General features: G+C 48.2%; 2 long non-coding RNA genes across 2 annotated transcripts in view; one reads left to right on the plus strand and one right to left on the minus strand.

Annotated features, from left to right (window-relative positions):
- The first annotated feature begins 6,110 nt into the window (after positions 1-6,110).
- LOC116072615 lies at positions 6,111-21,214 on the plus strand. The gene is made up of 3 exons (XR_004111522.1): positions 6,111-6,296; positions 18,380-18,499; positions 20,739-21,214. It is a non-coding gene; the product is annotated as an uncharacterized LOC116072615 (long non-coding RNA).
- The window catches only part of LOC116072614, a 10,378-nt gene continuing 2,951 nt past the window's right edge, over positions 15,817-23,243 (minus strand). The window contains exons 2-4 of the long non-coding RNA XR_004111521.1: positions 18,775-19,069; positions 17,556-17,719; positions 15,817-16,024 (exon numbers count right to left, since the gene is read on the minus strand). This is a non-coding gene — a long non-coding RNA (uncharacterized LOC116072614). The remainder of the gene's footprint in view (positions 16,025-17,555; positions 17,720-18,774; positions 19,070-23,243) is intronic.

The following is a 23,243-nucleotide window of genomic DNA, read 5'->3' on the forward strand; positions in this document are numbered from 1 at the left end:
CCCCTCTCTCTGTCTCCCTCTCCCCCCTCTCCCTCCCTCTCCCTCTTCTCTCCTCTCTTCTCTCTCTGCAAGTAGACCTTTCTTTCTCTCTCCTTCCCCTCCCCTCTTTCCCATGGCCTTAGTCCTTGGGGCCAGTGAATTCGCCCAAGTGCAGCTTTCCAGTAAACCTGCCTTTAATATTAATCTAATCTGGCTTGAATTGGCTCATTCACCAACTGCGGAGAAATAACCTATCGCCATCCCCGTCAGGATCACTGCTATTTCAATTACTTGTTTTCATCTCTCTTCTGAGGGATGTGGAAAACAGGTGCTCATCTTGTTGGATGGGGCAGGGAGGACAGCTTGGTGCTTGGAATTCCACACTCTTGAAAAGCATGCAAATTAGGAAGAGCAGCCGGCTAGAGGATGCCAAAATCAATTACAGAATCCTGAAGCCTAGGGGTTGGAGGGACCTCTGGGAAAGCCTGGCACCTGCCTATGTCGAGTCAGGGCCTCAGAACTGCAAAGGACACTTAGATCTGTGTGCTCCTCCACTCCAACCCTCCTGCTCCCTGCTGAAGTATCCCAGGACCTGTCAGCATGCAGAGGAAGGAAACTGGTCCCTTTGGCCCTCTAGCTATTACCGCAGTGAGCAAAGGCAGCTGTAGGGCTGGTTAAGTGTTAGGTAAGACCCAGAGCTTGCAGTAAGAGATGATCTGCTATCTCCTGCACACTGGCTAGGTACTCACTGAGCTTGGGGTTGAACCCCAGCATTTCACCTTCCTATGTCTTTCCAACCTTCAGTCGCTGTGTGGTTTACACATGCATCTCCAACAGCCCATGTCACCAGGCTGGGACTGAGGCCTAATGAGAAGTGTGGGAGGAGGTAGAGCCCTGAGCTCTCTGTCTCCACAGCCGAACTTCTAAGGGGATAGACTCCTTTTTTATTTTATTTTATTTTATTTTTGGTTTTTCGAGACAGGGTTTCTTAGTATAGTATAGTATTGGCTGTCCTGGAACTCACTCTGTAGACCAGGCTGGTCTTGAACTCAGAAATCTGCTTGCCTCCCAAGTGCTGGCATTAAAGGCGTGCACCACGACTGCCCAGCTTTAAACTCCTTTTATTATTTTTTTTCTTTTTACTTTTTTTTCTGTGTGTGTGGTGTAGATATGTGTATACATGGCTTGTTGTTGTTGTTAAGTAGTTAGTCATTTTAGTTTTGTCCTTGCCTTTTTGTTTTGTTTTGTTTTGTTTTTTTGTTTTTGTTTTTGTTTTTCAAGACAGGGTTTCTCTTGATTTTTAAAACAGGGTCTCACTATGTAGCCCTGGCTTTCCTAGAACTAGCTCTATAGACCAAGCTAACCCTGAATTCACAGAGATCTGCCTGCTTCTGCCTCCTGAGTGCTGGGATTAAAGGCATGTGCCACTACTGCCCAGCGTGCATTTCTTTTTAAAACATGTGAGTATGTATGTGTGTGAGTGAATGTGTAGGCCCAAAATTGATGCTGATAATCCATCTTCCATAGCTCTCCCCTTTTTACTCACTGAGGTGGGATCTCTCAACTTAGAACTCACCAATTTGGCTAATTTTGCTACCCAGATTGTTCTGAGGATCCTCTGTGTCTGATTTCCAAGGCTGGAATTACAGGCAAGCCCCAAACCCATTGGCATTTACATGAGTTTCTGCAGAGCTCGGGTCCTCTCTTACATAGCCAGTGCTTCCAGCTGCTGAGCCATCTCTCCAGGTCCCTTCAACAGGACAAAATGACTCACTTTGTCCTCTCTCTCAACTTTTTCCAGTTGTAGCTGGAAAAGCTTCATCAGATGCCAGGCCCTTGCTTTTGGATATCCCAGCCTCTCAAACTGTTCAAAATTAGTCTTGGGGCAACACAAAGTAGACCAAGGCAATGCAAAATACCGTCTTTATTTACAGGTGAGCAACTCAAGGTGTGGACCAAGGCTCACAATGCTGCTTACAGTGAAAGCTAGCAAGTGTGAGCCAATCTGGGTTGCCCCACAGTGGTTCTCATCCTTCCTAATGCTGCGACCCTTTATTACAGTTCTTTATGGTTTTTTTTTTATTTCAAATACTTTCATTGCTACTTCATAACTGTAATTTTGCTACTGCTATGAATCATAATGCAAACATCTGATATTCAGAATATCTGATATGAGGTGGGGGTGTCGGTGGTCACGACCCACAGGTTGAAAACTGCTGCTCTTAAGGGTTACCTTTACCCTGCTACATCAGGCAGTGTTCAAAACCCTGTGCTGGGTCTAAGGAAAGTCAGTTCTCTTAACATGTTGGCTGCCAGTGACAATTGCAGAATGAATGGTGATCGTGACCACAGACTCCCTACCCTGGGTACACACTGAACCCTGACACTGGTTTCATAGCAAACCCGGAACCTGATCACACACTAAACCCTGGTCTAGTCACACACTAAGTCCTGATCCTAGTCATATACTGAGCCTGGATTCTAGTTTCTTACTGAGCCCTAGTTGCCTGTTGAGCCTGATCCTAGCCACACATGGAGCAAACATAGTCACACCTGAACTTGATCTTGAACATATCTAGCCCTGACCCTGGCCACACACTGAGCCTGATCATGATCATACATTGAACTCTGATCTTGACCACACCCTAAGCCCTGGCACTGGTCCTAGAATAAGTGCCAACTCCACTCATAGTCTGAGGCCTGATGAAGTCTACATTCAAAATCAAGACATGGCAATACCACCACTTGTTAACCAAAGAGTTGCTGTTGGCCTTCTGAGATAGGCTTAGACCATGACTTCTCCAAGAAAGACTTGGAAAGTTTAGATCATTGTGAGATGCTGAGCAGGGGCCATTCAGAGTTTGGATGGAGGCCCAGAATCCATAGTGCCTCTTCTAGTAGCCAAATTAGTGAGGAGAACACAGGCCCTGGAAACCAAGAGGGCATAGCCAGGTTGAGGGTTCTGGTGAGGCTTTTGACATGGTACAGAACAGGCAGGGGAAGCTGCATCTACCTGCCATTCTGTAGCTCCACCCACTGGACATGCCATTGGATCAGAAGAAAGGCAGTGCTGGCCCCAAGGGTTCTTTCCTGGGAGCACAAGATATAGGTGGAGAGTGGGGTGGCCTGTTCTACTGACTATGGGGCTCAGTCCCTTCCCAGGAGAATCTGTCACCTTTACGAGTTGTTTGCTTTCTCCAGTCATGGCTTCCAGTGTTGCTCCAAGGTAGGGGTAGCTCTTGGTGTGCAGAGGTGACATCTTGGTTCTAGAGAGGGCAAGAAGCCCAGCCAAGGGTCCCAACATACTTCTCCAGGAAGCATTACTTGTTCCTTTGGTCCTCTGAGAACTCTGTCTTCTTCCTCCAGCAAATAGGACTCTCCAAGAGCCAGGCTATATATTCTGTCTATTCAGCCAGGTAAGTACATGCTGGGGAAGTGGAGGGGCAAATGAATCAGGCAAAACATTTACTCCTGGGTGACTGGCTTGCTGTACGGATAGGGCTTACATCAATATATCAGATCCAAGCAAATGGCTTCTCCATCCTCCCCACTGGCCTGGCCTCAGTTTTCCTATCTATATCCACTGCAGAAGTCAGGTTCACCTCCCTGGACTGTGCAAAGTTGTTAAATTGCTGTGTGTCGTTGGGAAAGGCATGTCTATTTCTGTACAGGTCTCTCCTGGGGAACTGAAGTAGCTGTCATGTCTGCCTCAACCGTTTACTTCAAGGGTTCTGATGAAGAACATCATGTAAGTGAGAAGGTCCAGCTGAGGGGCTACCACAATGCCTGCCACTTAGTAGATAGTCAACTTATCAGAGACCTGGTTCTTACATTCTACCTACCAGCTTCTTTAGGCTCAACTGGCAAGAGCTGGTTGGAGGGGCTTGGCTCAGTGGGTAAAGTGCTTGCTGTATGAACTTGAGTACTTCAGTTCTACTGCCTGCATCCATATAAAGGCTGGGTAGGAAGTTAGAATACCTATTTAAGCCCAGTCCTCTAAGGGATGTTGGGAAGCAGATGAAGGCTCCCCAAAGCAAGATGGGAAGCTAAACTGATCAAATCCGAAAGCTCTGGGTACAAATGAGAGACCTTGCCTCAGTATATAGGGTAGATGGAGAACAGTCAAAATCCCCAACATCAACCTCTAGCTTCAACACACCTTTACCTGAACATACACATGCACACACACACCAAACAAGCATGCCCACCATATATACATATACATGTGAAAATAAGATTTTAAATATAAAAGAGTGGGGTGGTGCCATCCCTGTCTGGCCCAGAGGACCTTAAAGCCCCATCCCTCATCCCATATGAGTCTGGGATGCCTCCTCAGCCCCTGCTCCTCCCCTGAAAACTCCTTCCAGCACCTTTTCTGCTCTGCCTTCACTCTCACAGTTTCTGGTTTAATGTGCACAATACAATTAAGGCAAAATGAGCTTCCCATCAAACCCCAATGACTTCCTTTCCCTCATCCTACCCCAGCACCACTAGGTGGGTAGGGCTCCCTCCTCTTGGACTACAGAGATGAATTCCAGGACACGACTTCCTGAATAAGTCTCCCCTTCTGCGCCCCCTGCCCCAACCCCACACATACCCCAGGATGGGCTTTAATAGGACAGGAGTCAGGTCAGAGCTGAACAAAAGAGGAATACCCCAGCCAGGAGCTTGCTTAGCAGCTCACTGTCTTAACAAGGAAGGCTTTTTTCTAGTCTAGACTAAGACCAGGGTAGGGTGGAAAATTCAAGAAGGAGCTGAGAGAGTGCAACCTAGCCATTGGCCAAGGAGAGGGGGAAGTCCATTCAGAAGTCATCTGAGGAGCGTTAGATTTCAGGCAGGAAGAGAAGAGAGGGAGGAGGAGGGGCTGAGTCAGACTGCCCTGTAGGGTAGAGGCTTGTCAGTGCTGCAGGTGGCACTGGGGGACAGAGTCTGAGAGAGAGTTCCTCCATCTCATCAGCCAAGGAACATGTCTCCTTTTGAAGGTGTCTAGGGGTGGAAGGTCTTGCATCTCAAGGAAGCAGGTTTAGTTAATATGTCTGGGCTTCGTAGCAGAGGTGGGGGAACAGGGCGTTTGTGACTGAGGCTTCATGGGGCGGATCACTCTCCCATGATGCTTGGCTAATATGTGACTCATGTGAACTGACAATAGTGTGGCTGCTTTTGATCTGAGACGTAGGGATGTGGCTTAGAGCCTGATTACCTAGAGGTCTGGCTGCTCTCTAATAGAAGTGCACATGATCTCTCCAAAATCATGCAGACCCCAAAAGGTAGGAGGCTATGGCGATAGCCCACCAGTCACGTGCCCCCCCACCCAACCTTGGTAGGGGAATGGGTGTCAAATGCAATGCTAGTATCCTGCCTGTTTAGACTGAAGTTACTTTTGAGCCAAAGCTTCCTTGACCTTAGATAAGTCCCGTAGGTATAAAATGACCTGTCTTAGGATGCACCGGAGCCACTGCCAGCACAGATGCAGGAGTGAAGACAAGGTGTGGAGCTTTATGATGAGGAGAGCTCATGACACTTTTGCTTCAGTGTCCCCTTCAGTGCCCAGAGCCTTCTCCATTGGATCCATCCCTTTAGTCAATGGCTCATCCTTCAAACGTTTCGTGAAGCAAGCTGAGTGCCAGGCCCTATAATGTAAGACTCTGGCAAGCTTTAACTTACTGGAGATCCCCCAGTGAACAACGTGGAGTCCAGAATCAATGCAAAAGCAAGAGGAATTTTATTGTCCCAGCATGCTGAGGTCACCCTGCCCATGAAAGAGAGAGCAAGAGAGAGAATGATTCTGCGCAGCCCATTCAGTAAGTTTTTATACAGTTTTCAGAGCAACAGCCATTAGGTACAATGTGATTGGCAGAACAGTGTGACTTTTAAGCTGATTGGTCTTTAGGGAATGAGGTGGCAAGGACTTCCCTTGTCTGTAGGTGGCCAATGGTCAGTTATGGAATGTGTCTCCAGCTCTGGGCCTCCCCTACCTGCAAGTGGCTGATGATTGGTCCCCCCTCCCTGGGGTCTGAGGAATGTAATTAGTCCATCCCTTCCGGAGGGGAGGGGTGCCTATGTTCTCTACGACCTTTATCTTCTAGGGGTTTGGGAATTTCCAAAGTTCCTCAGCTGACCTCTTCAATGCCAGGCATTGGCATTGTGGAGATGAACTAGGCAGGCACTCTCCCTCAAGTACTTCCCAGCCCAGGGAAGGGGGCAGGACCACACCTGAGGGGTATCCTAGAGATTTGGACAGTAGGGTCAGAATGAAGAGAGCTTGCTTGGACAGCTTTATATAGCAGAGTTGGTACAAGCAACTTAAGCCTTGAAGGGTGAGTAGTCCACTGAGCTAAAACAGGGACTGTCCAGGTCTGAGTAAAAGGAGGGGCAATGATAAGACACCAGAAAATGAAATGGGGCTTCCGTGAGGAATGTTTACAAGCCCAGAAATTCCAAACTGATGATCATAGGGTGATGTAATCAGGTACCCCAGAGCTTCAAGGCCTATATCCTACAGGTGTAGCCCTGTACAACATCTGAATTTAGAGCCTGGTAAGGTCTGGAGCACTTTACCATCTTTTCTGGGCCTCGTTTCTGCAGACTGAGCAATGATGGATGCAGGAAAAATAGCTATAGCGCTCTGAGCACACTCCCAAACACCAGGACTGGAGAGGGGTGTGTGAATGGCAGCTATCACCATCAAGTGAATTATTACTTTGGTTTTGAAGGATCTGTTCCGTTCATAAACCGCAAATAATGGAGCCCAGCCAGTCAGGAGACTTGCAGAACTACCGGGCCACTGGGGTAGAGCTGGTGCTGGAGCCTGTGCTAAAAATGACCCCTGAGGTCTTAGTCCTGGCAAAAGGAGAAGCGCAGAAGGCTGGGCTGGGTAACTGTGTTGGCAATTTCCCCTTCAAAACCACCCGAACTGGAGCTCCATTCATTAGCATGAGAATGGAGCGCCGGCTGGGATCTGAGGGTCCAAAGGTATTTGTATTCGAAAGAGCTTCCTCCGTTCTTGGCTCAAAGTCACTGCGGCCAGAGCTGCGAGGCTGGGCAGGGATCCAACACACACTGCGGGCAGCCTGGGAAAGAGGGGAGTCCTACCCAAGTGGTCGCCCTGAGCCGCGGGGACCACACTCAGAAATACAGTCCAGAATACCTTCCTCAACCCAACCTACCGTGAGCCATCGCGGTAAATGGGGGAGGCTCTCTTGTAAGTTCTTGAAATGTCTCCCCACCCCTCAACCCTTGATTTCTTTGACATTTTAAATCCTGTGTGGAAGAAGACAGGGATTTGAGACTTGTGTGCTTCTCCAAAAGGAACCTGGAGTTTTCAAAGGTGCGGAAACACTGCCCAATGGGATTAGTAATAATAACCATCATTATACCTAGTGTTTGGGAGTGGCCCCTAACCGGGCATCATGTTACTCATTTTACATACATTTTCCTCTGTGTGGCTCTCTTTAAAATTCATGCCACAATCCTGAGATGCGGTTTCAAGCCTCACTTTACTGCTCAGGAAACTATGATGTGAAGGATAGTGTTAACTTACCCAGGATTAAGAAAAAAAAATTCTCTCTGGAGTATGGGCTACAGTATTAAGTTCCACACCTCCTGATTGCCGTTCCGGCTGCCCCTTTGGGGAAGGAGCCGAACGGAACGCCGAGTGGAACGAAGGGATAGTTTGGCAATTTCCCCTTCAGATCCTCCCAACTCTGGCTCTGTTCATTAGCATGAGAACCAGGTCCCAGCAGAAGAACCAGCCTCATCTCAGGCCCTTCTCAACCAATCCTACTCTGGGTACCCAGGGTTATTTATCCTTCTATGGATCTGCTGTAGAGCTGTGGAGCCCAGCGTGATGGCATTTCTAAGGGAGAGGCAGAAAAGTCAGGGAGCAGAATATACCCACCTAGTTTGTATAGCACCTTGTGTCACCCTCAGGGAAAACCCCAGCATCCAGGATGGACCCCACGAGAGTGTTCTTCACTCGTCTGTGCCACGTCTTCCTCCTGCCTTGTTATTGTTCTCTCGTCATGGTCAAGCAGACACCTCCCTCTGTTTCCCCACCACCTCCCCTCTCCCTCCTCATCCTCATCAACAAGAACCCAAGAACACCCCGGAGCCTTAGCCACTCTGTAAAGGTCTCAAGCCTAGCCATGTTACTGAAAACTTCGGGGAGTCTCAGCTAGCTTACCGTATGTTACCAGGAAAATGGGGTCCCCTCTCAGGATCCCTAGTTTCATTAATAAAAGAATTTAGGGACAGACTCAGAAGCAAGCTCTGGGACCACTTTATAAGTGTTTAAAAGGAAACAGCCAGTCTGCCTGGAAAAGGCAAAGATGCCCTAAGCCTGAGAGTGATAAGCCTTACCACACCCCCCACACGGGATCGCCTTCCTCCATGATCTTTATTTTATTTATTTATTTCATTTTTTTTTTTTTTTGAGACAGGGTTTCTCTGTGTAGCCCTGGCTATCCTGGAACTCACTCTGTAGACCAGGCTGGCCTCGAACTAGAAATCCGCCTGCCTCTGCCTCCCAAATGATGGTATTTGGGTGTGTGCCACTACTGCCTGGCATGATCTTTATTCTTTTTTTTTTTATAGATTTATTTTTTATTATGTGTAAGTACACTGTAGCTGTCTTCAGACACACCAGAAGAGGTCAGATCTCATTACAGATGGTTGTGAGCCACCATGTGGTTGCTGGGATTTGAACTCAGGACCTTTGGAAGAGCGGTAAGTGCTCTTAACCGCTGAGCCATCTCACCAGCCCCCATGATCTTTATTCTTAAGGTCCCATTCCATCACAACTTTCAAGTGTCACACAAGCCAGACGCCCCAGTGTCCCTTTTCCCATCTGTCCAAGGACTAACTCCACACTGCTGCAGAAGACTGACCATTCTTCTGCACTGGGGTAGGAGTGGTCTGTGTAACCCACAGTGCTGACTCAGTCTCAGGCATGGTGGCATCACACAAGGGCCACAGCTGCCTGGGAAGCCACATTCTTGCTCACCCTAAGCCCCTAGAGGCTGCATGTAGGGGTAGGCAGGCTGAGTGCTCAAGGGTCCTGCCTCGCCAAGCTTTCTATCCGCTCCTCATTATCCTCGCCCTCTGCCTGAGAAGGTAATTAAAGCTGTCTCCCATCAAAAGCTGGGGCTGGCTTCACCCCAAGGCCTGGCTGGCATGGCAGAGAGATAATAAACAACTCTCACCAGGCCTGGAGGGGGCGGGGCCTCGTTGGCTCCACCCTCACCCACATATCACACAAATCTGGGAGGTAACATTCAGTTCTCCTCAGGGTTAAAGAAAGAATCTGTGCCTTCTAGGGTGTGGAGAATAGAGCCCTAGTGTTCTGGCCCTGAGGCTTGGGGGTTCAGGATCCCCAATGGGAAAGCTCAAAGGAAGAGTTATGTGCTTATAAGCTCTTCTTGTGATTAACAGAACACAGGACTGGGACCAAGTTTGCTTTGAGAGCTCTGAAGAGGGACAAGGTTTCCTTTCTTCTTCCCTTTATCTCACCAAAAGGATGTGACGATGAAGATGAAGGCTAAGAAACTGACACTGCTCTCTATGACCTGGCCCAGTTACAATCAAATGAACACAGGAAGGCTTCGTAGAAAGAGCTTTAAAGGACCAGAGGATGGCAGGAAGGCACAGGAGAGATGAGACAAGGATATGATGGTGAGGCTGGGGATGTGGGAGGAAGGTAGCGGGGAGGTCCGCAGTGGGTCCTGGAGGTAGTGGGAGTCACCGAAGGTTTAAGAGGTCAAAAGTAATTGGGCCCCATGTGTAGGGCTGGAGAGACGGCTCGGTGTTTAAGTATGTTAGTCTTGCTACTGAGGACCAGTGTTATGAGCACCCATGCTGAGCGATTCACAACTTCCTGAAACTCCAGAACCAGAGCCAATGCCCACTTCATTCCGATCTCTGCAGGTACATGCAAGAATGATATTCTAGGATGAAAAGAAAAGAGTTAGTGTGCAGTCCAGCTGATCCCTCCATCCCAAGGCCCTCATTCTTGGCTCTGTCTGACTCAACAGGGAAGGTGGTTCCTGGAGCTTAGCAAGAGGGACTCTGCCCAGAGTCACTTGGACTATGGCACTTGACCTCAGTAGGCTTCCTTGACACAAGGATTCTGGGATACCTCTGGAGGCCTCACTTTCTTCCCCTGTGAGTTTGCAAAGATGAGGATAGCAATGGTGAAGTGTCCTTCACAGACAGATGAGCATCAAGTGTCTTATCTGTGTCAGAAGAGACCCGCTCTGGTTGCCACAGGTTTCCTCCAGCCATAGGACACTTGGATATTCTCCTGGTTTTTGATGGGAGCTCTCACAATCCTGGCATGAGTGCATCCTAGTGGGCAGGTTTTGGGCCAACCTCCAACTTTCAAGTAGCCTTGTGAGAGCCGCTACTCAATTACCCTTAATCTTCTTGATGAGGTGGAGCTCAGCCAGGCATTACAGGCCCCAAATCAAGTCCCCAAGCCCTGGTCACAGATTACCCTGCCACAGCCCTCCCCTCGCAGTCTCCAGATGGCTGGTGGTGGCATGGACAATGTGTCCTTCCTACCCTACTGCCTTCTGGGTGGGGGTGGTGATCAGATCCACAGTGTGGAAGAGATATTCTGAATTTCAAAGACCTGGCTTCGACTTTCATCATTAGCATTGGGCCTGGAAGGCCCTTCTCAAGCCACTGTCTCTAGGTGGCCTTGACAGTCAGATACCACTTTCTAGAAGAGGGGTTTCCTTCGATCCAAAGAAGCTGGCAGATCTCTGGAAGGAGCAGATTTGCCTGGTGGGACTGCAAGGCAGAGGGTACAGACAGAGTGCTGCCAACTAAACAGGCCAGGAAGTCATCTCAAAGTCAATGGAGGAAGGTGCTCCTCTCAGCTGGAGCTCGGGTTGAAGATCTTACTATAGGAGCACCAAGGAAAGTTTCCCTATGACAAGCCACATGCATGGGCACACAGCATGGCACACACGGAAGCAAGCAGGGGACCCTTCCTGGCATTTCTGGACTAGCCACGATGCCACAGTCATCAGGAAAAGAGAGACCAGGATGGGCCTTGCTTGAGTTTAGACTCTTGTCTTTCTGCATATTTTTCTGATGTCATGTGATCACCACATTTGTCCTTCGTATCCTTGTCTCAGCTGATAAAAGTAAAATAGGAGTTCGTCCTAAGACTGGAAGGCAGATATATAATCCCCGCCTTGGGATGATCTTTTATTGCCTACACTAGGATTAGAAAGCCAGTGGACAAGAAGGGTGCCTGCAGGCTGCCCTTTGTGAAACGGAGATAACGTGGGCATGCTGGGTGAGAGGAAAGCAGAGTATACCAGTCCCAAGGACTTTGTTTTCAAGCAGTTGCTGCCACAAGGTGCCACTAAAGGCCCAGAGAGGTTGATTGACTTGCCCAAGGCCACACAGGCTTTCTAAAGTCCCACTCCTGAGTATCCCACTGGTCCTAGAATGGATCTGCTGTGCTTCTGAAATTGGTTGGGAGAGTCACAGGCAAGTTCACAAGAATCTTAACAAGTTTGCTTAGTGACAGGATGGGAGGAGAACACCTGGGGCCCAAGCCTGGAAGTCGAAAGATGTATCCAATAGCATCCATGAAGAGAAAGGGGAGAGCCTAGTGAGGTTCAGGCCCAGTTCCCAGACACTGTGAGGCTAACATTGCCCAGAAAGCAGCAGTTTACCTTGTGTGCCCAAGGTCTTCCCGAGTAGCTGTGAGGTAGCCCCACACTTCCTTCCAGCCCCTCGAGAAGCCCACTTCAGACATTGGTCTAACAATGTGACCATGGCCTCCACAGGCCCTAGTTATAGTCCTTTCTGACAAAGGCAAGAACAACACTTAGCACAGACAGGACTCGCTGTTGTGTCTACCCAGGGGCTTCTCTGCTCTCTGTTTTCCCTTCCTTCTGCTGTGCTCCAGGGCTCAGTCCACTAATGTTTGTTCAACGCCAGTTGGAGAGAGACCTTGGCAGTGTGGTAGCCCAGGACTGCCAACCCCTGAAGCAAGAGTTGCCCTGTTTTCTCATGAGTGATGGGGGACTTCTCTAACAGTTGAACTCAGGAACCACATGGTCCCCTCCTCTTCAGAGGTGCCTAACCTCCTGCCTAGCTCTGTGTACTCTTTAAGACTCAACCCAAGGAGTAACTATCTCTTGTCTCATGCCCAGAATGGGTTAGTTGTTTTCCCCTTGACCTCCATAGTACCTTGACCATTTATTTATAGCATTGCTGATGACCGAAGATACAGAGCCACCTGCACGTCCACCTCTGCCACAAGATGAGCTTCTAGCTATAGACACTAGAGGATTAGTGTGGTGGTTTGAATATGTTTGGCCAGGGGAGTGGCACTATTGGAGTAGTGTGGCCTTGTTGGAGTAGGTGTGTCACTGTGGGTGTGGGCTTTAAGACCCTCGTCCTTGCTGCCTAGAAGCCAGTCTTCTAGCAGCCTTCAGATGAAGATGTAGAACTCTCAGCTCCTCCTGCACCATGCCTGCCTGGATGCTACCATGCTCTCACCTTGGTGATAATAGACTGAACCTGTAAGCCAGCCCCAATTAAATGTTGTCCTTCTAGGAGTTGCCTTGGTCATGGTGTCTGTCCATAGCATTAAAACCCTAACGAGGGCAGTAGCTGGTAGCTGGTATACAGCCATTAATCTAGCAGATGACTTCTTCTCAGTACCTATTCATAAGAACCACCAAAAGCAATTTACTTTCAGTTGGCAAGGCCAGCAGTATAACTTTACAGTGTTGCTTCAAGGATGTATTAACTCTCCTGCCCTGCATCTTGACTGCCTGTCTCTTCCACAAAATATCACATAGGTATACTATATTGATTGACATTATGCTCATTGGACCAAGTGAGTAGGAGGTATCAACCACTTTGGACTCATTGGTAACACATATGCATATCAGAGGATGGGAAATAAATTCAACCAAAATTCAAAGATGGTTTGTGAAATTCTTAGGAGTCCAGTGGTGAGGGATTCCTTCTAAGGTGAAAAACAAATTATTGCGCCTGGACCCTCCCACCACCAAAAAAGAAGTACAACTGTTTTGTGGGTCTATTTGGATTCTGAAGATAGCACATTCCTCACTTTGGGTGTGTTACTTGGGCCCATTTACCAAGTGAATGCTAGCTTTGTGGGGGGCCTGGAACAGGAGAAGGCTCTTCAACAGGTCCAGGCTGCTGTGCAGGCTGCTCTACCACTTGGACCATATGATCCAGCAGACCCTATGGTACTTGAAGAGTCAGTGGCTGATAGAGATGCTATTTGGAGGCTTTGTCAGGCCTTTGTGGGTGAAGCACAGAAGAGACCTTTGGGATTTTGGAACAAAGCTCTACCATCATCTGCAGACATTATTCTCTCTTTGAAAAACAGCCCTTGGCCTGCTATTGGGCCTTAGTGGAAACTGATCGTTTGACAATAGGACACCAAGTTACCATGAGACCTGAACTGCCCATGATGAACTGGGTGTTATTGGACCCCCCAAGTCATAAAGTAGGACATATACCACAGGAGTCTAGTATCAAATGGAAGTGGTATATAAGCGATCAGGCAAGCAGGTCATGAAGAAGGCACAAGCAAGTTACATGAAGAAGTTGCCCAAATGCCTATGGTTTCTACTCCTTATACAATGCTGTCTGCTGCTACCTATAGCCTCATGGAATGTTCCCTATGATCAGCTGACTGAAGAAGAGAAGACTAGGACCTGGTTTACTGATGGTTCTGCATGTTATACAGGCACCACCACATTAGCATGTCAATACAGGTTCATGAGCTTTGCTCTGTAGTATGTGAAGGATTTCTTAGTCTTCCCCCATACAAGGAAGAGTAGTGGGCCTACATCCTTGCCTCGTGACTCTTTAGAAACACTCCCCAAAAAGCTGATCTTAGGGATAACTTCTCCACACACATGTCTACCACTATTCAGGTTCACAGACAGGGGGAAAGATGTGAACCTGGAGGCAAGAAAACTAAGCAGGTTCTCATCCTTAGACTCTGTCTCCTCATCGTGGCTGGCCAGTGGCTCACGGGAAGGCTCTTTGTATCCTAGGCTTGGCAGCTGCAGAAGTTGATCATGGGGTTCATGGAGATTTCCTGCAGGACTCAGATATGGGAGCTGGGCACTGAGGGGGAGGCAAGGCAGAGGACACCCCTCTGGTTGTATCTGGCTATAAGCTCCTGGTAAGGGTCAATCTTTCACTGTTAACTTCTCTAGATGTGAAGTCACTTAGGAGACGCACTTCTAAGTGTGTCAGTAAAAGTATAACTGACATGGGAAGACCTACCCTGAACATAGAGGCCCTTGAACACAAGCATGATACAGCACATGTAGAGATCAGAAGACAACTGGCAGGAAGGAGTTGGTTCTCACTTTCCACCATGTGAAACCCGGGATGAATCGCCACATCGTCAGGCTCTGTGACAAGTACCTTTACACACTGAGCTATCTTGCCAACTCTGGGATTTCTTTTTAAGTGGGTGCTGATCACATTCATCAAGGCCCATGTGTGGAGATGCTAAGACCCAATCACCTCCCAAAGGCCCCACCTTCTGACACCATCACATTAGGGTTAGCAATTTTTAAATTTTTATTTCTAATCATTGGTGTCTGCCTATGGGTTTACACATGTAAATGTGTTCCTCTAGAGGCCAGAAGAGAGCACGGGGTCTCCAGGAGCTGGAAGTACAGATAATGAAGAGCCCATGAATAGAGTTTGGGTCCCTCTGGAAGAGGAATTGGGCTCTTAATCACCAAACTATCTCCCTGCAGCCCCAGGATAAGCATTTTAAAATATGAATTTTGTAGGGACACAAACTCCTAATCTAAACAAATGGGGAGGTCCTGCCTTGCCTTCTGGTCCTCTTTGGCTCCAACAGAGAGATAAGCAGTACGAGCAGTGTAAGGAGACCTACTGTGTTCCAGGCAGAGTGGCTGGTCTGTTACAACACACAGAGTAAGTACAAGTGCATAAACCCAGGGTCTCTAACCACCTGCCAGGTAGGAACTGTTCTCACCTTCTTGAGAGAAGGAAACTTACCAAACAGAAAGAAGTAGAAAATAGAGATCACCCAAAACTCACAACAGATTGAATTATTACTATATTTATTTATTTATTTAATGTAAGTACACTGTAGCTGTCTTCAGACACCCCAGAAGAGGACATCAGATCTCATTATAGGTGTTTGTGAGCCACCATGTGGTTGGTGGGATTGAATTCAGGACCTTCGGAAGAGCAGTCAGTATTCTTAACTGCTGAGCTATCTCTCCAGCCCTGAATTATTATTATTATTGTTATTATTATTATTATTAGTGGTGGTGGGTTTTTTGTTTTTGTTTGTTTGTTTGTTTTTTCGAGACAGGGTTTCTCTGTGTAGCCCTGGCTGTCCTGGAACTCACTCTGTAGATCAGGCTGGCCTCGAACTCAGAAATCCACCTGCCTCTGCCTCCCAAGTGCTGGGATTAAAGGCATGTACCACCACTGCCGGCTTTGGTGGTGGTTTTTTTAAGACAGAGTTTCTCTATGAAGCCCTGGATGTCTTGGAACTCACTCAGTAGACCAGGCTGCCCTCAAGCTCAGAGAATCTCCTGCTTCTGCCTCCAGGGCACTCGGATTAAAGGCATGTGTCACCACACCCAACTTCAGATTGAATTAATCAAGTCTTCTCACCGAGAATAATCCAATCCTAGAGGCTTTATCTGGTCAATATTAATTTACAAAAAGGAGGAAGAGGAGGGAGAGGCAGAGAAGGAAAGGAAGGAAGGAAGAAAGGAATTAATTTATGGTTAAATCTTCTGTATCCTAGAAAAAGGGGGACATCTTTCTAAGTCATTTTGTGAAGCAAAACTTTAATCTCCAGTGGGCACAGTGGAGAAAATAGTAGGTTGACAGGGTAGCATCGAGGGCCTTGAGTCCATGTGCATGGCATTTAACATGACTGCTATGCATTCCAAATGTGGTAGTTGTTCTACGTGATTACTCCAGGATTCAAGATAGAGCCTCTGTCTCACTGAACCAGATGTCTAGAATGGCATGCCTAGGACAAAGAAGGGGAAGAAAAAAGTGAATTATGATACTTGAATAGAGGCCCCAACTCCCAGGGGCAACCTGGCAAACCAGACCCCACTAAACTCTCATTTAAGGCCCTTCAAGGGAGCTGCACCCATGACATTTTGCAGACAAAGTTCTGAGAACCTGGAACTGACTGCATTAAGACACAGCCCGGGCCATCTGAAGACAAAGCTCAAGGTTCTCTTCTTTTGCTCTTTCAGCAGTTACCCAAACCAAAGCACAGCTGTAGAATGCTTGACCTTATAACCCAGGCTGTCTTTAGATGTCAGAGGGCCTGTCTTTAAGACAGGCAGTGAAGCTGCTCTGTGGATCTCTGAAGGTCACAGACAGAACTTGGAGTGACCTGGCCCGTAACAGTCCTAGCTGTCTGAAGAATTTTCTCCTCTGAAGGTCACTGCCATACCTGGTATTCACGGAGATTGGAATCCATCTCCTGTGTAGGGTACTTTCTCTGTATAAGTGGAACATAGATACAGCCTTCTGTAATAGCTACTTAGCCAATTCTAAAACATGTTTATTTCGAAATATTCGTGATTGACAGATTCCCCTAACCCACCCCACTTTCCTCTCTGAACTAGAGAAACAGCCTATTCAAATCCTGCATCCTGACTCACAGCACTCAGGCTCATCTTGGAGTGAGTTCTGAATACCTGCACTCCTCCTGCAGATATGATCCTACCACCTATCTCCAGTTCAGTCACATACATACTACTTCACTCTGTATGTGTGATTGTGTAACTCATGTAGAAGTCAGAGGCCAATGCCAAGGACCTTCCTCAATCACCCTTCACCTTGTTTATTGATACAGAGTCTCTCACTGAACTTGAAGCTTATTGGTTAGGCTGGGCTTGTTGGGCAGAAACCCCTAGGGATCATCTGTCTTTGCCTTGCCAGTGCTGGGATTACCGAAGTAGGCTATTCTGTCTGGCTTTGATACCGGTTCTGGGATTGCAAATGCAAGTCCCCGTGCTTGTGACTGAGCCATCTTTCCAGCCCTGCATGTATACTGTGTCTCTCTTCCCCATCCATAGAAGTCCATCATGGAGCCAGGGTGGTGCAGAGTGGTGTGAAAGTCACGGATGGTCTGAAGTCCTGGCCCCAGCCCTGTATCTGTGCAACCTTGGACCAGATCCTAAGCTCACTGTGTCGCTGACTCCCTATCTGGAAATAACAATAGACACTCAGCATCAGCTTGGTGCAGTGGTTCTCACCCTTCCTATGCTGTGACCCTTTACTACAGTTCCCCGTGCTGTGGTGACCCACAGCCATGACATTATTTTGTTGCTACTTCATAACTGTAATTTTTTCTACTGTTATGAATCATAATATAAATGTCTGTGTTTTCTGTTGGTGTTGATTCATAGGTTGAGAAGTTCTGGCTTGGTGTGAGACTCCTTTATGAGCGGACAAAAAGATACTCATTGTACCAGATTCTCAGGCACATAGGGCATCTGGGAACTGGGATTTAAGCGGTCTGGAGCCGGGACGGTACTCACATCTCTGAGCTCATAGCTTTCTCCCTGTTGAGGCAGAAGAGTAGAAAAGTAAAGGCCATCACAGTTGTGGCTGCTGGCTTTGAGGCTCTTCAGCTACTGGGGAAGCTCCAGGGGAAAGGACGGTGTCCTTAGAGATGGCAGCTTTGGTCTGGCCGCCGCTTTCCCTACAGCAGGGAAAAGCAAGTTGGTCCTAACAGCTCACAGAGGGAATCCTACTGCCTGCACCCTCCTATCTGCTAGAAGCTGCTTCTTCCTATTTTGAACATGGAGAAACTGAGGACAGAGAAAGCCTTGACATACCATCTCATCCAGCTCTCATTTTTGGCCCTCAAGGGAAGAAAGCAGGGGCCATATAAAGACAATCCTGGTACCTTCTTAGTACAATAATGCTCATGTCTTTGGAAGCAGAAGTTGTCTTGATTCTTTTTTTTTTCTCCCCGAGACAGGGGTTCTCTGTATAGCCCTGGCTGTCCTGGAACTCACTCTGTAGACCAGGCTGGCCCAAGTGCTGGGATTAAAGGCGTGCACCACCACTGCCTGGCCATCTTGATTCTTACCCAGACCAATCAGGTAGGTACCATCTATTTCATCGTCCCCATGAAAAGTCAGCACACTTAGGCGCCTTCCTCAAGAGCTGCCTCTGACTCGAGGCAGAATTAGAACTTCAGGTATCTCTTACCCACTCACACCCATATTCAACACTGCTAACCTCCTAACAGAGTGGATCCTGGTGGACTCCATGTTCTCCAGTCAGACACCATTCACTTCAGGCCCTTAGGAAGTCACTCTCTTATGCCCACTGCTCTATCTGCCTTGACCTCCAGGACTCCTGAGCATCATTCAAGGAATTCTCTTGTCTCGAAGCCAGTAAGTCTCAAAGACAAAGGATCCACCTGATTTAACCCTGAGAGTCACATCCAGCAAAGGGCCAGGCACAAACACAGGTAAGTGTGAATGAGAACATTTATGGAAGGAATAAGGGGATGGAGGGATGAAAGGAAGGATGGAGAGAAGGAAGAGAGGAAGGATTAGAAGCTCATACTCTCTTCTATAGCTTCTCTCAGCAGAGAAACAAGGTCCCAAGTGTTTATCCCACATTAATTAACGTCAATCCCTACCACCACTGCTACACCTGATCCCCAGCCCCCCTGCCACACCATCCAGAGCATTTGTGAACTGCCCTGTCACCCTCAATTCCACTAGGGCACAGAGCACTCACCTTAGGCAAGTGACCAGGTCTTGGCCATAGACCGGCAGAGGAAGGACTTGGAGGTCTAGCCTGGGCCTTCAAAGCCCTAGAGCAAATGTCCACCTTCTTCATCCCCACCATCCCTTGCTTACTGGGAACTGCTGAGGTCCATGCTACTTCCCTGAAGTGGGGAGGGGGCTGGGGGGACTCCCAGTGTTTGTCAGCAGAGTATGGTATTGGGGAGGACTGTGTTTCCATGGTTACTAGCCATGGGAGCTGCAGGGAGATGGGGCCATGGTGTACACAGACACAGATCCACACGGACCTGTAAGAAAAATAGCAACAGATTTGCTGAGTCATTGGCCCCACATATTTATAGTCTCTGGCGAAGGCAGACCTGCCTATCAGAGGCTAATAATACTGCAGCAGTGTGTTAATTGCAAAGACGGAGTCTTCAAGCATCCATTCAGACACCCGAGACTGTTCCTTGAATAAAGAGTGAGGCCTCACAATGAGCCAGGCTTCCTGTTTGGTAGCATGGATAGTTAGGAGTGTGTGTGTGTGTGTGTGTGTGTGTGTGTGTGTGTGTGTGTGTGTGTGTGTGTGTGTGTGTGTGTATGCGTGTGTGCAGGTATATGAAACCTGGCTCTGGCTTGGCAAAAAAGCTACTGTTATATCAAGCAGACTGAAACCAGCCCACGGCATGGTGTGACAGCACACTCTTCAACCCCCTCCTAAGGGTGTCTAGGATTCACCCACTCCACAGATGGCCAGGGCAAGGAGGGGTCCAAAACAGAGGATATGAGGATGCTTGGCTATATCCCAGGGATGAGAGGACATGAGGCATGAGGCAGGATGCTAACAGCAACTCTCCCTGAGGACAGCTGTTGTCCTCCAGCTCTGTATAGACAGGTAAGTCAGAAGAGAGGGCAGAGGACCTTTATCTTCCTGTAGGTCAACCAGTAGGCCACCTGGCATAGCAAAGATCAAACTGGAGCTGGAATATGGAAAACTGAGCCAAGCTCAATAAGTGCTGAGAGCTGGGGTGCCACCTTAAATAAATACACAAGGGCCGAGTTTAGCCTTGCAGAGGAATCTCTGCTTCACTCAAGGTGTCCATCCATACACAGTGTCTGCCCCAACACTGCCCTAGGGTGGCAGCAACTGTGCTTTGAAACTTGGGAGATCTACATGTTTCCAACACCTGGACACTAAGGCCCTGAGTGGAGCTATAGGTAAAATGGACAAGTATCCCTCTCGGATAGCATTACTCTCGGTCCGTATGAGTCTTCTGACTATTTGACCAAGTACTTGCCTGGCTTGGGGTCAGTTTTCCTCAAAGGCTCTGTTCCTCTCTGGACATGTTCCTTCTTATACTGGGCCCTCAGTAGAGCCAGCTTAGATCCCTAGCCCCTTTGGTTGTCTGCTGCCTGTGGCTCCTGTGTGCACATCACCTTCAGGTTTAGGAGAGAAAGGATGGTTAACAACAGCCTTCTCTCAGCTTCAGCCTCAGTGTCACTTCCAGATAAGTCCTTGACCTTCTTGCGCAGCCTACAAGACACCCATGCTCTCCTCACAACCAGGAAGGAACAACAAAGCAAGCTCTGCAGGAGGAGGGTAGCTGGGCTGGCTGTATCATCTGGGCCTCCATCTCGCCCACACCAACCCCCCAAACAGCTCATGCTCTCGTGACTGAGTCCACAGTACTCTGAAAAGAAGGGAGGAGGCGCAGGGAGAGAGGGGCATCTCTCCGGTTCTCACTTCTTAAGAGAAGGTTGACTGGAGAGCCGTTATTAATAGTAAATTAAATAGTGCAGTTATTCTGAATAATAAAGAGCCCTTCTGTTCCAAGTTCCCACAGTCCTCTCTCCAGGGAAACACTTGTGATGGCCTGAGATGTGGCCTCCGTGATTGGCATTTGTAGGGCGAGAAGGGACAGAAATGTAGCTCAGTAATGTTTTCTTATCACACTGAAGCTTGGGTTTCATCCACAGCATCACATGAACCAGGACAGTGAGTCACTCGGGATATGGATAGATAAAGAGGATCAGAAGTTTGAGGCCATCCTCAGGCATACAGCATGTCTGAGGGCAGCCTGAGCCACACAAGCCTCTTACCAAAAAATAGATGAAGTCAATGTCCCCACTCTACCCAAAAATAGGCTGCCAAGCACACCCAAGAATGTGTCCTGTGACCCCACATTAGAAGACCTTGACACTCGGTATGATCGTATCACGGAGCCTGATCTATACCCACGGAGGTCCCTATCCATCATGGAGGCCCTCTCACTCACTCACTCACTCACTCACTCACTCACTCACTCACTCACTGTGTGACCTTGGGAAGCCACTAAACTGCTCTCATCTCTCATCTATAAGATGGACTAATGGTTGCATCTCGCCTGAGAGCTTGGGAGAAGGGTTACAATTAATATGTACTGAATGCTATTGATTATATAAAGTTCTTACATATGAAGGGCATGTAATTGTGCCTGATACTTGCTGGACACAATGTGAAGGTTTATTAGATAAATTAGTCACGGCTTGGATGTGTACAAGATGAAGCCAGAGACTCAAGGTGCTACAAAGCAGGGGCTTTAAGTCCAATGCTCTGACTCCCAGTAGATCCTCTCTCTGACTCAGGACCTGGCTGGGGGAGAAAAGGACACAGCGATGTTATTTCCTGTCCTTCTGAAGGTCTCAGTTTCTTCAGTGGCAATGGAAGATGGGTGAGAAAACCAGCCTTTCTTGACCTGTTATAGAATAATAACTAAGTTAACTGAGCTCCTACTATGTGTCAGGCAGGTCCCTCTGCTGAATGCTTTATGGTCACAGGATCACTTCATGAAACCCTGACAAGTCTAAAGGTGAGTATTCTGTTCTATAGAGGTTCAGGGAGGTGAAAAGAAAAACAAAACTCCTGTCCAACATCACACAGCTAATAAAGGGATGAGGCAGAATCTGTACTAAGGTCTGCCTAAACCTACAACCACAGATGATGCCCTTGAAGCCATCATACTTAGGGGTGGGGCAGTAAAGAGGGTCCTGGCCTGAGCTGTATCTAACCACTCCAGGTTTAGCTACCAAACAGTCCTCTACTAGATATCGGCTTGCCTCAAAAACTGAGCATGCTCCAGCTGAGTGATGGCAAAGACAGAAAAGTGACTGTTGGGGTAAGAGGACTCTGGAAGGAGGTGGCAGGACACTAGCCTGGGACTGGATGTCCAGATGTGAAGGAGGGAAACAGACTGGATCAGGCAACAGCCTGTATAACATCTGCAAACCTAAAGACTCAGACACAGCCGTTATACCCTCCTCCTGCACCTCCTGACATGATCCAGAATCATCTGGTTCCTCCTGGGCCCACTTGTCCCCCCTTCCTGCATCTCCAATGGCAGCAGCTTTGGGGGAACAGTTTCCCCTGGGGCCTGATGCTGTGCTCAGTCGCTGTTTATGAGAAGGAAACAAGGCCGGCTGCGTTTTCTAAAGAGGCTCCAGGGAGCTGCAGCTGCGTGCCAGGGTTTCAGGCCTCCCAGGATCCTCTGTTGCTGGAGCTGGGAGAGCAAGCATGGACAGTCACAGCCCTGTGGAAGGGATGCAAGGAAGGTGTGCCCACTATTGGAAACAATGTGTTCCACTTGGGGCTGGTTGAGCATTTGTCCTGGAGATGACTGTGAGCTCAGAGCCAGGACTGTGAGGGATTAGGCTGACCCTCAGCACACTGAGGTTCCTGAAACACAGGGGCCTCTCTACACAGGTAAGCAAGAGGCTGGTGGAACAGGACCTGACAACCTCTAGTTGGGGAGCCCCCTCCTTGTAGTGACACTGAGTCCTCCCTTGGGAGGAAGGAAGCAGGGAGGGAGGGAGGGAGGGTATTCCAGCAGGGAAGGTCCTCTGTAAGAGGGCCAGAGCCTCAAACAGGAGGTTTGGGTTTGCCGCCTGCCAGGAGTTCTAAACAGTTAAGGGGTACAAGTTGGGGATGAGAAGAGGAATATGGGTAAAAAGGTTGGTTGTAAAGGGCTTAGGCAACGTGCCAAGAGCTTGTGTCTTCTTCTAAATGCAGCAAAGAGCCGCTGGAGGAAATTGTCTGGCCTCATGGGTCTTTAGAAAGATCACTCTGGGACTAAGTCTCCCATCTAGCCCTCCTGAGCCCCAGTTCAACCCCTTGGGCATGGCAGTGGGCTTGCCTGAGATTCCACTATGGAACCAGAGAACAGTGTAGCCCTGGGGAGTCAGGTACAGTATAGATGGCATCTGAATTCCCTACCTTGACCCCAATCTCCTCTTCACTCCAGAAATGTTAAGAAATGATAAGAAAGACATATCAGAAAGCAGGTCTATGTAATTAATCACATTGATTATCAGAAAGGGAAAGATTATGTGATCATCTTAACTGACACCATAAATGAATTTAATAGACTGGAGATCCATTCTGCTAGAACTCAGTAAAATACAAATAAAAATTTCCTTGACACAGAAAAAAAAAAAAAAAAAAAAAAA

Source organism: Mastomys coucha, unplaced genomic scaffold (genome assembly GCF_008632895.1).
Source record: "Mastomys coucha isolate ucsf_1 unplaced genomic scaffold, UCSF_Mcou_1 pScaffold23, whole genome shotgun sequence".
Lineage (NCBI taxonomy): Eukaryota > Metazoa > Chordata > Mammalia > Rodentia > Muridae > Mastomys > Mastomys coucha.